Source organism: Merops nubicus, unplaced genomic scaffold, assembly GCF_000691845.1.
Source record: "Merops nubicus isolate BGI_N331 unplaced genomic scaffold, ASM69184v1 scaffold10433, whole genome shotgun sequence".
Taxonomy (NCBI): Eukaryota; Metazoa; Chordata; class Aves; order Coraciiformes; family Meropidae; genus Merops; species Merops nubicus.
Window position 1 is genome coordinate 5,879 of NW_008600955.1, and position 9,561 is coordinate 15,439.

General features: G+C 45.7%; 1 protein-coding gene across 1 annotated transcript in view; it reads left to right on the top strand.

The window, feature by feature from the left end:
- Positions 1-5,021: 5,021 nt before the first annotated feature.
- Positions 5,022-9,561, top strand: part of LOC103770569 (lamin-B2) — a gene marked incomplete at its 3' end in the record, with an annotated part of 12,949 nt that continues 8,409 nt past the window's right edge. The window contains exons 1-2 of the mRNA XM_008937834.1: positions 5,022-5,154; positions 9,296-9,452. The remainder of the gene's footprint in view (positions 5,155-9,295; positions 9,453-9,561) is intronic.

Sequence of the window (9,561 nt, forward strand, 5' to 3'; positions counted from 1 at the left end):
GCCATTCTTGGTTATCTTTGAAAGATAATCATTAGAAGAGGTTCCTGAAGACTGAAAGAAAGCTAATGAGGGGCAAGAAGGAAGATGCTGCCATGGACTTGAAGGTTCAGTGATGGGCAGTTCCTATTTTAGAAACTGGTATGACCCATCTTCTAATTCTCTAGTACAAAGTGAACTCTAAATGAGCTCTTCAGTAACATTGTTTTAGTTCAAAAATGGACTTTAGAGAGCTGTTAATACTTCCTAAAGGTGATGGTTTGTTCCTGCTTGGTTTGTTCATCACTGATGCTTAAGGGCAGAAATCTCATAAAGATCCCTCTAGTGCAAATATAAGTAAAACAAAAAAAATCAAAGGTGTTTTCATAGAATTTTCTTGGGTGGTTCTTTACATAAACTCATCAGCTTGGGGCCATGGACTGTGTTTTTCATGAGCAGAGCAAGAGTAATTACTTTCTACACCATTGATGAGTTGTTGCTCAGACTTCTTTTTTTGGTCTGCCATGTTGTGCTGTGATTAACAGGCAATGATAAAATTGTACTTTTCTTGTCTGTGGATGACCCCAGATTTTTTTTTAAGTGCTTTACTATATCTCATATCCTCGTTTTGGTCATCTTAAAGTAGTTTGTACATGTGCTCTTTATAGCATGCTATTACATCTTTATGTAGTATCTTACTTCCTAGAAAGATTTTATTCTTAACTTGCTTTTCCACTTCTTTTTACAAATACCATAGTGTTCCTTAGCTGCCATGCTGAAACAATTACAACAGTTGTAGATTTGAGTTTTTTTGGGGCTTCTCTTGCCCCAAAAGGATGCTGAAAATGAGGCAACTGGGGTTCTTGACAGTGTCTTGGGAAATCTGCTCCTCTGTGTTGCTGAGAACTAGGTGAAGAGCTGCTGTTTCCCTTAGGGCTTCTTGCATTACTGTATGAAAATGCACCACTGGTGTATGGAAATAGAGCTGGGGTATCACCACCTGGATTGTAACCTGTTTGAATTACTGCATTTTCTGCCTTTCTGATCTCCTGTAGGATCCCTGCTTCTCCTTTATAGCTGGTGGTCAATAATCATAGTGTAAATCAAGGTTGTTTCTGTGTTCTGAATGCTGCTTCTAGTTCCCTTAAGCTATTTTAAACCATCTAGAGCCTGGCAGAAGTGTGTAAGGAATAGCTGACAAAGAAGCAGAGCAGCAGAATAATTTCTGACTGGGAGCAGATCTGGAAAAGAGATGAGAAGGAACATGAGGTCTAGGAAGCAAATATGGAGCAGTTCTCACAACAGAAAAACTAAAGGCATGGAATGAAATTCTCAGGCAGTAGGTCTTGATCCCCTGTTTGTGTTTGTGTGATGCTCTGACCTTGTGGAAACCAAAAGCTGAAGAGATTTACAAAAGGCTTAGACAAATGAACAGTATTTGACTTCTCCTTTTTGGTGGCTGGAAGCAAGGTTTGACTCTTATTTAAATTTTTAGAAGCTGGCAGTATAGGTAAGCAAAGAATCACTGTATGTTTGCTTCATTCTCTATACTTTTTCCTTTGGCATTTGCTTGTGCTGGAAGGGTTGGCACAAGCTTCAAGGATGAGTTGTTCTCACATGTGGGGAGCAGGAGACAGTGGGTTGTGGTAACCCAGGCAAAATGATGAGAAACAACAAATGAAGGAAGGAATTTGAATCGATGGATTCTACTGATAGAAGATGACAAAAAATGGAAGATCAAAGAGGTTCTCTTGCATCTCCTCTTCTTTGGGAGCATTTCAGGACAGGTAGGTGCTGTCTGGTGGCACTGCTCAGAAGTGTGGTGGGACAGAGAACCACAAGTGGGCCTCACAATTGCCAGGTGGATTTATTCAGCTTACTCCTTTTGCTGTGGTTACTGGCTGTTGTTCTTTTGACTTTTTTTTTCCTGTTCAGAAGGTGCATGTGAGGCTTATCTCAGGAGGTCCTGCCTTGGCTTGACAGCACCTTTTTAAGAAGGGCTGGAAGTGTCACTGCACTGGAGACCAAGCTAAGCAGTAAATGTGAGGCGATTGTAAAAAGGGAGCGGGTGGAAGAGTTCCTGTAGAGTGAAAACAGCCAGATCATGTGTGTACACTGAACAGAGGCACTTTGGGGACTGTAGTCCAGAGTACTCTAAGCTAAGTTCCTTCCACCAGAACAGAATTTGAGGGGGTGGCAGTTTCAGGGAACAGAAGCACTTTGCAGAAGTTCTCAGTGCTTGGGTAAGAAGGATGCTCTCAGTGAGTAACTGTCTTGTGCTGCAAGTGTTGTCAGCACAGAATTGGAGGCTGGTTCAGCTGAACTGGGGCTGCTGACTTTCCTTTGAGCCTGCTGCTGGGACTGGTTCTCTTCTCCACTTGAACAGTGCTGAAAATGAGCAGGACGTTATTTTTGGTGATCTAGAAAGGCCATCTTGATGTAGCCTCTGGTTCAGTTTGGTCATCTAAAACTTCTAACAGTGTTACCATGAATCCCTCTTCTTTTTGTGTCCTGTTCAGAGTTCTGGCAAGGGTTTTGTGGGTGTTCTGCAGCAGCTGAGGGTGTCAGTGCTCCTGGCTGCCTGCTGCCTTCCTGTGCTGGAAGCTGCTGTGTCTCCTTAGGTCTTGGGTTTTTCTGTCTGCTCGGAGCATTAGCTGAAGCTTCAAGTGAAAGTGGTTTTTGGACTAACACTTTGGACTGTGAACTGGACCTGTGTGCTTCCTTCACGTGCTTTTTAGTGGGGTAAGAGCAGAGAAGAGGTTGGCAAGCTGCTGGAGAAGAACACACACGCAGCCACCACAACTGGTTGTGCTGTGAATGAATCAGTCCTCTCTAATTAAGAAGCAGAGTCTCTGGTTCTCTTTTTACCAACAGGTTCTGAAACTGCTTTCATCATGCAGTTTTTAGCTCATCTAGCTGTATTCTCTCTAGGGAGGAATTGCCTGAAGTGTTTATTCTCTGCTCAGCATGTTGTTTGGGTGTTGTTGAGCTGTGTATTGTTTGTAATGCCCCAGAAGCACAAGTTGTTTACTGCCTGCTGCAAGTATCACAACACGAACCCTTTTCTGCAGTATTCACAAAAACCTGGGGAAAAAGGCTTTAAAGGCTTTCTTCCTTTGTACTCTGACACAATTCCAGTGTACCCTGGAGTACTGGGATGAGAGTGGTCCTTGTGGCCTGTGTGGGACTGACTGTGAACCTACAGCAGTACATCCCCAGGTTCCCAGCAGATGCCCTGGACCGAGGGTGTTAGCACATGGGGGAGCTGAAGGGCTGGCCCTAGGGGAGTGCTGTAGGTGCAGTACCTGCTGGTGCTACACTTATTTTGTATAGCAGTCTGCAAATGCTGTTCTTGCTCAGGGGTTATCCATGATGAAAGCTTTTGCTGGTGCACAATGGCTGCTCGGCCTTTGGGCACTTATTTTGTATAGCAGTCTGCAAATGCTGTTCTTGCTCAGGGGTTATCCATGATGAAAGCTTTACAGCCTCCAAATCTCCCTCCCCCTCTGCCCCCATACCGGGCAGTGCAGTGTGGAAGTTTAACATGGTCATGGCACACTTCTTCAGAGAGCTGCCTCAGCTTTGTAGCTGCCAATACAGAGCTGTGTTGGCTGGTGCCACAGACAAGTTCTGGCTATCAGCTAGGGAGATAAAAAAAAACCAAAACCAAAACCCAACCACCAAAACCCAACAGAAAGCTTGAATAAAACTTCAAAGGGTTGATTCTTTAAAGAGGAGAGGTAAGATTGCACAGAGAGACAGCCAGGTCCTTTCTGGTGTGTGATAAGCTTGTAAACTAAGGCTTCTTGGCCCTCACCCTGTCGTGTTTTAGATAAGTTCAGAAGTTTTAGGAGAACATGGTCTATCAGGAACTTAATTATATCCTGACTGCTTTTAATGTGTCTTTTTGAAGCCCAGCTGGTTGAGTGTCATTGGTGCCACTCTGATGTGGAAACAGGCACTCCTAGGCACTGGCATAGTTTGCTTTCTTCTTTCTACATTTTCTGCTCTGTTATGAAATCTCTTCCTAAAGTTGGTAGATCCTGCTTTTGTCTCTTGTCACTCCCTGATTGCTGTTTCAGAATTTACATTAGTAACAGAGAGTTCTTTTGGTGTCCGTTCATGGAAGCAAGAGTAGCAATCTTAAATGCTCTTGACGTTTTAGCTATCTGACAGACCTTTCAAACAATCTTGCATTCTAAAAAAAAATAAAGATGTGAAAGACTTTGAAGTGCCTTGCTGCAATCTGAGTAGGTGAGTAGCTAATGCATGGAGCTGGGACAAGGAGAGGTCTGTAGATTCTTATCCCCTGAGGTAGAGGATGGGAGTGGAAGCTCATCTCTGAACAGTTCACATTTCTGTAGTTCTAGTTTCACATTATTTGCAGCTTTATAGGGCAAGAGCAGCAGAGTCAAACTGGGCCTCGTACCCGTGTCCCAGTAGTCTAAGTGTTTTAAAAAAATCTCCCAAAGCAGCAGGACTGGAAATGAAGGTGAGTGCTTACAAGATCTGGTTGTAAGACAAGAGGAATTGGCCTCAAGTTGTGTCAGAGGAGGTTTAGTTTGGATACTAGGAAAAATTTCTTCCCGGGAAGGGTTGCCCAGGGCTGTGCCAGGCTGCCCAGGGCAGTGGTGGAGTCCCCACCCCTGGAGGGGTTTCCAAGCTGTGGAGATGTGGGGTGAGGGATGTGGGGCAGGGGGGACCTGGCAGGGATGGGGGATGGTTGGACTCGAGCTGAAAGATCTTTTCTGACCTCTGAATCTGTGACCTGCTGATCTGTTCAGTTTGTCTCTGGAAGACCTGCATGCTTCAAACACAGCATGTTTTGTTATGTCTCAGTGGGTATAAAAATGAAATATTGTCTTTCAGACTGGATCACAACTAATTGTAGGTGCATATTAATGGAAAACGTTCAATGTGGAGTGTTCTCAAGCAATATTATACACTCCTCCTTCAAAGAAACTGTATGAAACCTGGCGCTGCTTCAGTTCTTAGGCAGAACATCCCAAAACTGACTCTTGAAATACTTTTTCCCCTGTAGGTGAGTGGAATCAAGAGTCTCTACGAGTCTGAACTGGCTGATGCTCGAAGAGTTCTGGATGAAACTGCTAAGGAGAGGGCTCGACTACAGATTGAAATAGGGAAACTGGGAGCAGAACTTGAGGAGTTCAATAAAAGGTAAGGAAAGTCCTCCATGATTTCTTTTTTAATTAGAATGGGCAATATTTGCAGCAGGAGTGATGATATTGGTGCTTCTGAAAATGCCTTTAGGAAACACTGCAGGTCAGTGAGAAGACACAGGCTTCTCAGAGCAGAATTCCTCAGCTGCTGTTAAAACTGGTCAGAGCAGATAATTGACCAATACATACATCAGTCTGTTTGTAGCTCTAAGCTAAATATATTGAGATTTGGGCAATTTGACATCTAGAGGCTGAAGGGATTGGTTGTGCTTGCTTCTGTCCTCCTGTACCCCTCCAGATGTGAATGTGCACATGGGCAGCTGCTTGGGAAACTAGATTGAGAAACTCAGCTAGATGAAAACTGGCCCATCCAAGGAAGGTTAAATTTTAAATGTGATCAGTGTTATTGTCTGGTTCACTGTGTTGACTGGTGGCAGAAATAAAGGCTGAGGGTGGCCCTGAGCAGTTTGGGAAGACAGAAGCAGTATTTCCTTGAAAACACATGAAGCTACAATGTGTGTTGGAAAAAGACCTTGTACCAACTACATTTTAAAAAACCTGCTCTTCACTATGCACCAAAGAGAACTGGTCTAATAAACTGACTGCTGAAGCCAAATGTAATCCATTACTGATATTCCCACTAGGGAGTTTTTGTAATCAAATGCTGTTTAGCAGTTGAAACTTCATTTTAAAAATTAATGCATGTGGTGGCAAAATCATATTTTGATTCTGATTGAGTTTTGTTACCCATTTTAGGAGGTAAGATTTGGGAGTTACAGATTTTTCCTGAGCATGTCAGTGTGTCCATCACCTGTATATGAATGTTGTCAGCCCTAAAAGTGCTTTTAATCCAGCAGTGCCAGTGCAGACTTGCTCTAAGTCTCCATCTCCCTTCATTTGCATCTAAGTGGTTCTAAAAGGAATTAAATGTTTCCCTGTCTTATGTTTGGGTTTTTTTTTTTTTTTTCCTAAGTAGTTCATTTATTGTGAAGTGTTTCTTGTTTTCTCTGTAAACTGCTCTATCACTGAATCTTAATTTTCTGTGCTGGGCCCTCTTGTTCATTCAGGTCAGCCCTTGGGGATCTTTTGTGGACCTTGCCCCTGAACTAACTGTCCAGTTGAAATAGCTATAATGTAGGCACCTCAGTTTGGGTTAGTCACTGTAAAGTCTATTGTAGGTGGTGCACAGTGCATAGCAGAAGATGAGAGAGTGGTTTGGGTTGGAAGGGACCTTAAAGATCATCCAGCTCCAACCCCCTGCCACAGGCAGGGACACCTCCCACCACACCAGGTTGCTTCAAGCCCCCTTCAGCCTGGTCTGGAACACCTCCAGTGGTGGAGCCTCCATCCACAGCTTCCCTGGGCAGCCTGTGCTGGTCTCTCACCACCCTTCCAGTGAAGATGTGCCTGTGTGTGCACTAAATGTCAGGACTCAGCTAGGCCTTTGTTTAACCCTTTAAAACCTCTGTGGTAACTAGGTCAGGCAGAAACCCCTGCAGTGAGATGGTTCTTACCCAGCTCTGCTGAGCCTGATTTTCCTCTTGGCCAGCCCTAGGCCAGCAGTCCTGTCGTTGGTTCCAGACAGCAGGTTGTGTGGTAGCTGCCATGACGTGGCCATCAGGCTTCTCTCTGGTCTTGGTGAGAGCAGCTGCTCCACTTGCTTTTGCTTTGGTGGGACAGCACCCTCTACCAGACTGCTGAAGCTGTCCTGCTCTGGGGATCAGGTGCATTCAGTCCCAGCAGAGGAAACTTGCATGGCCTGGCCGAGGGAGATCTGTCCTGATGTCTGGGAAGTGTCCACTCATATCTTGCATCACAGGTCTCCAGGTCAAGCAAAGCCTGGAGGCAGATGAACATAGGCTTCATCCACCTCTCCTTTTAGCAGCGTTCCTGCTTGAGCTATGAGCTCCCAGCTCTGGGTTGTGTGACTGTCTTGCTGCAGCTTCCTCTGTCTGATATCCCACGTGGTCACTGAAATGCTTCCCTTGAACAAACTTGGCTAATCTCTGGAAAAAACTCGGGAGGGTTCCTCTACCTTGGGGTTTTTCAAGGAGTGTTGGCACATTTCCACAGATATACCAGCTGCTGTTTGTGACTTCCAGGCATCTTGGGGACCCCCAAAAGGAGGTTCAGACTTTGTAAATCCTTCTGTCAGTTTTTTGCTTGAGGACAAGGAACCCAGCTGAAATTCTAAATACAGATATGAATGGGAGTGAAAGCATCTTGGGGTGTCTTCCAGTGTCATCAAAGAGCAGAAGTGACTCACCACTGACAGGAATTCTTTGTGGTGCTTTGTCAGGCTGTGCATGGGATTGTTCTGTGCATTCCCATCCCCCTGGGAACACTGAGGTGCTGCCTGGTTCTGCAGGTGGGGGAAGCCTTGGGCTGGGGAAGCACACGCTGCGGGATGGAACAGCATCTGCCTCAGCTCCTGCACAGGCAGGGTGCCAGCTCTGAGTGTCTGTGACACAGGCACGGTGGCACCTGGTGCCAGGTATTGTGTCTGGAGCAGCTCTTCTGCAGCCTTTCTGCTTACTCCCAAATAACCATCTTTCACATAGAAGTTATGTTTTGTCTGTATGTGTATGTCTCCTGCAAGCTGCTGAGCTTGAAAACACTGCACATATGTTGCAGAACAGGATTCATAGTGACAGATTGGACCAATGATTAAAAAAAAGGGTTGCAATTAAATGAAAACAAGTTCAGAGATGTACACCAGGAAATGGGGAAGAGAACATATGAGCCTTGTAGCTGGAGTGTATCACAAAATAAGTGTGCTAATTTATTCTGTAGTTAGAAAAAGATGCACGTTGTGCTGGGGCATACAGAGAACTCTGGTCTGCAGGGCACACCAGTACCCCATAAAGCAGGAATTCTGTAAAAGAATTCTGGGCATCTCCTTATGGTGGAGTTACAGGCAAATTAGAAAGCCAGGAGGACAGTACAACTGACCTGAAGTTTAGGAAGCAAGACTCAGGATTTGGGCTGGGAAGCAAGGTTGGTAGAATCTAGAGCAGTGGTTTTCAGCTTTTCCTCCCTTTGCAAACAGTGGGGTGTTTGTCCACGTTGGAAGCTGTGGGCTCCTTAAAGGGTACAGGTACTGAGACTCCTTCAGAGTTATTTCTGTGGGCCCTCAAAAGCAGCTCACTGACCACGGGCTGAAAACTACACACCTGTAGAAAAGAATTTTGAGGAAAGGGAAGGAGAAGAAGGAATTCAAAGATGGTTTAAGAGAAAAAGACAAGGAGCCACTCCTTGTGTTTTAGTGGTGCAAGACTAGAATAGCAAGCTTAACTGCAGCAGGGGAGGATTCCTCCATGTAGCAGAACACTCGTGTTAGTACCATAGTGACACACACCTAGAGAGGCTGCAGAAGGTCAGTGTGCTGGGGGAAAAAGTAGACAAATACTTGATGGGCAGGAGGAAGATGACACTGATGATTTCTGTGAGTTGAATAGAACAGCTTAAACAGGCACGTTTGAAGTGGCCAGAGTTGCTTTGCTTGTGATGGCTGCTGCTGAGGAAATACTGGTTTGTTCCTGCAAGGTGGCTGTGTTTCTGTGGTTGGTTATGTTACTGCTCTGAGTGGGCACACACCCCAGGGGATGGGTTTGGCCATGGCAGAACACTGGGGATGCTCATGGGCATCTGTGGCCAACGTGTGAACTCTGCTTCTCAGAGCTGTCCTCCACAGGGGGAGGTGCAGCAATTCCAGGTGCTGTGCAGCAGTGAGATGGAAGGAGAGACCTTGTGTGTACAGCAGGCTCTACTGTCATCTCCTGACTGGCAGAGTTGCTGCCTCAGCTTTCCCTGGCCTGTCCATGCTACCTGTTCTTTGTTAGGTGATGCATTTACAACACATCCACACCAGCTGCAGGCTGTGAGAGGTGTTCAGACTCCTTTTATTGGCTGCGTTTGCAGGTTGCTCTGGGGGCCACCTAGTGGTACCCTGATCAGATATGTGTAATAACAAATTACCTGTAGCTGCAGCTGAGACACAGAATCATGAAGGTTGGAAAAGACCTCTCAGGTCAAGTCCAGCCATCAGCCCAACACTGCTGTGACCCCTAAACCGTGTCCCGGATGCTCAAGCTGTGTGTGCACCCACGTGTAAATGTGATTAACTCTTGTTTTTCCAGCTACAAGAAGAAAGATGCAGATTTGTCTGTGGCTCAGGGTCGCATTAAGGACCTCGAGGTGCTGTTCCACAGGAGTGAGGCAGAGCTGAACACTGTGCTGAACGAGAAGCGCAGTCTGGAGGCAGAGGTGGCCGACCTGCGGGCCCAGCTGGCCAAGGTAGGCACCCAGGGCTTCCTGCTCTAGCACAGGACAGCCTGCAGATTGTAAAACCTCTTTTTTGCAGTTAGTTTATAGCCTGAGCATCACTGGCCAAGCTCACTTAACT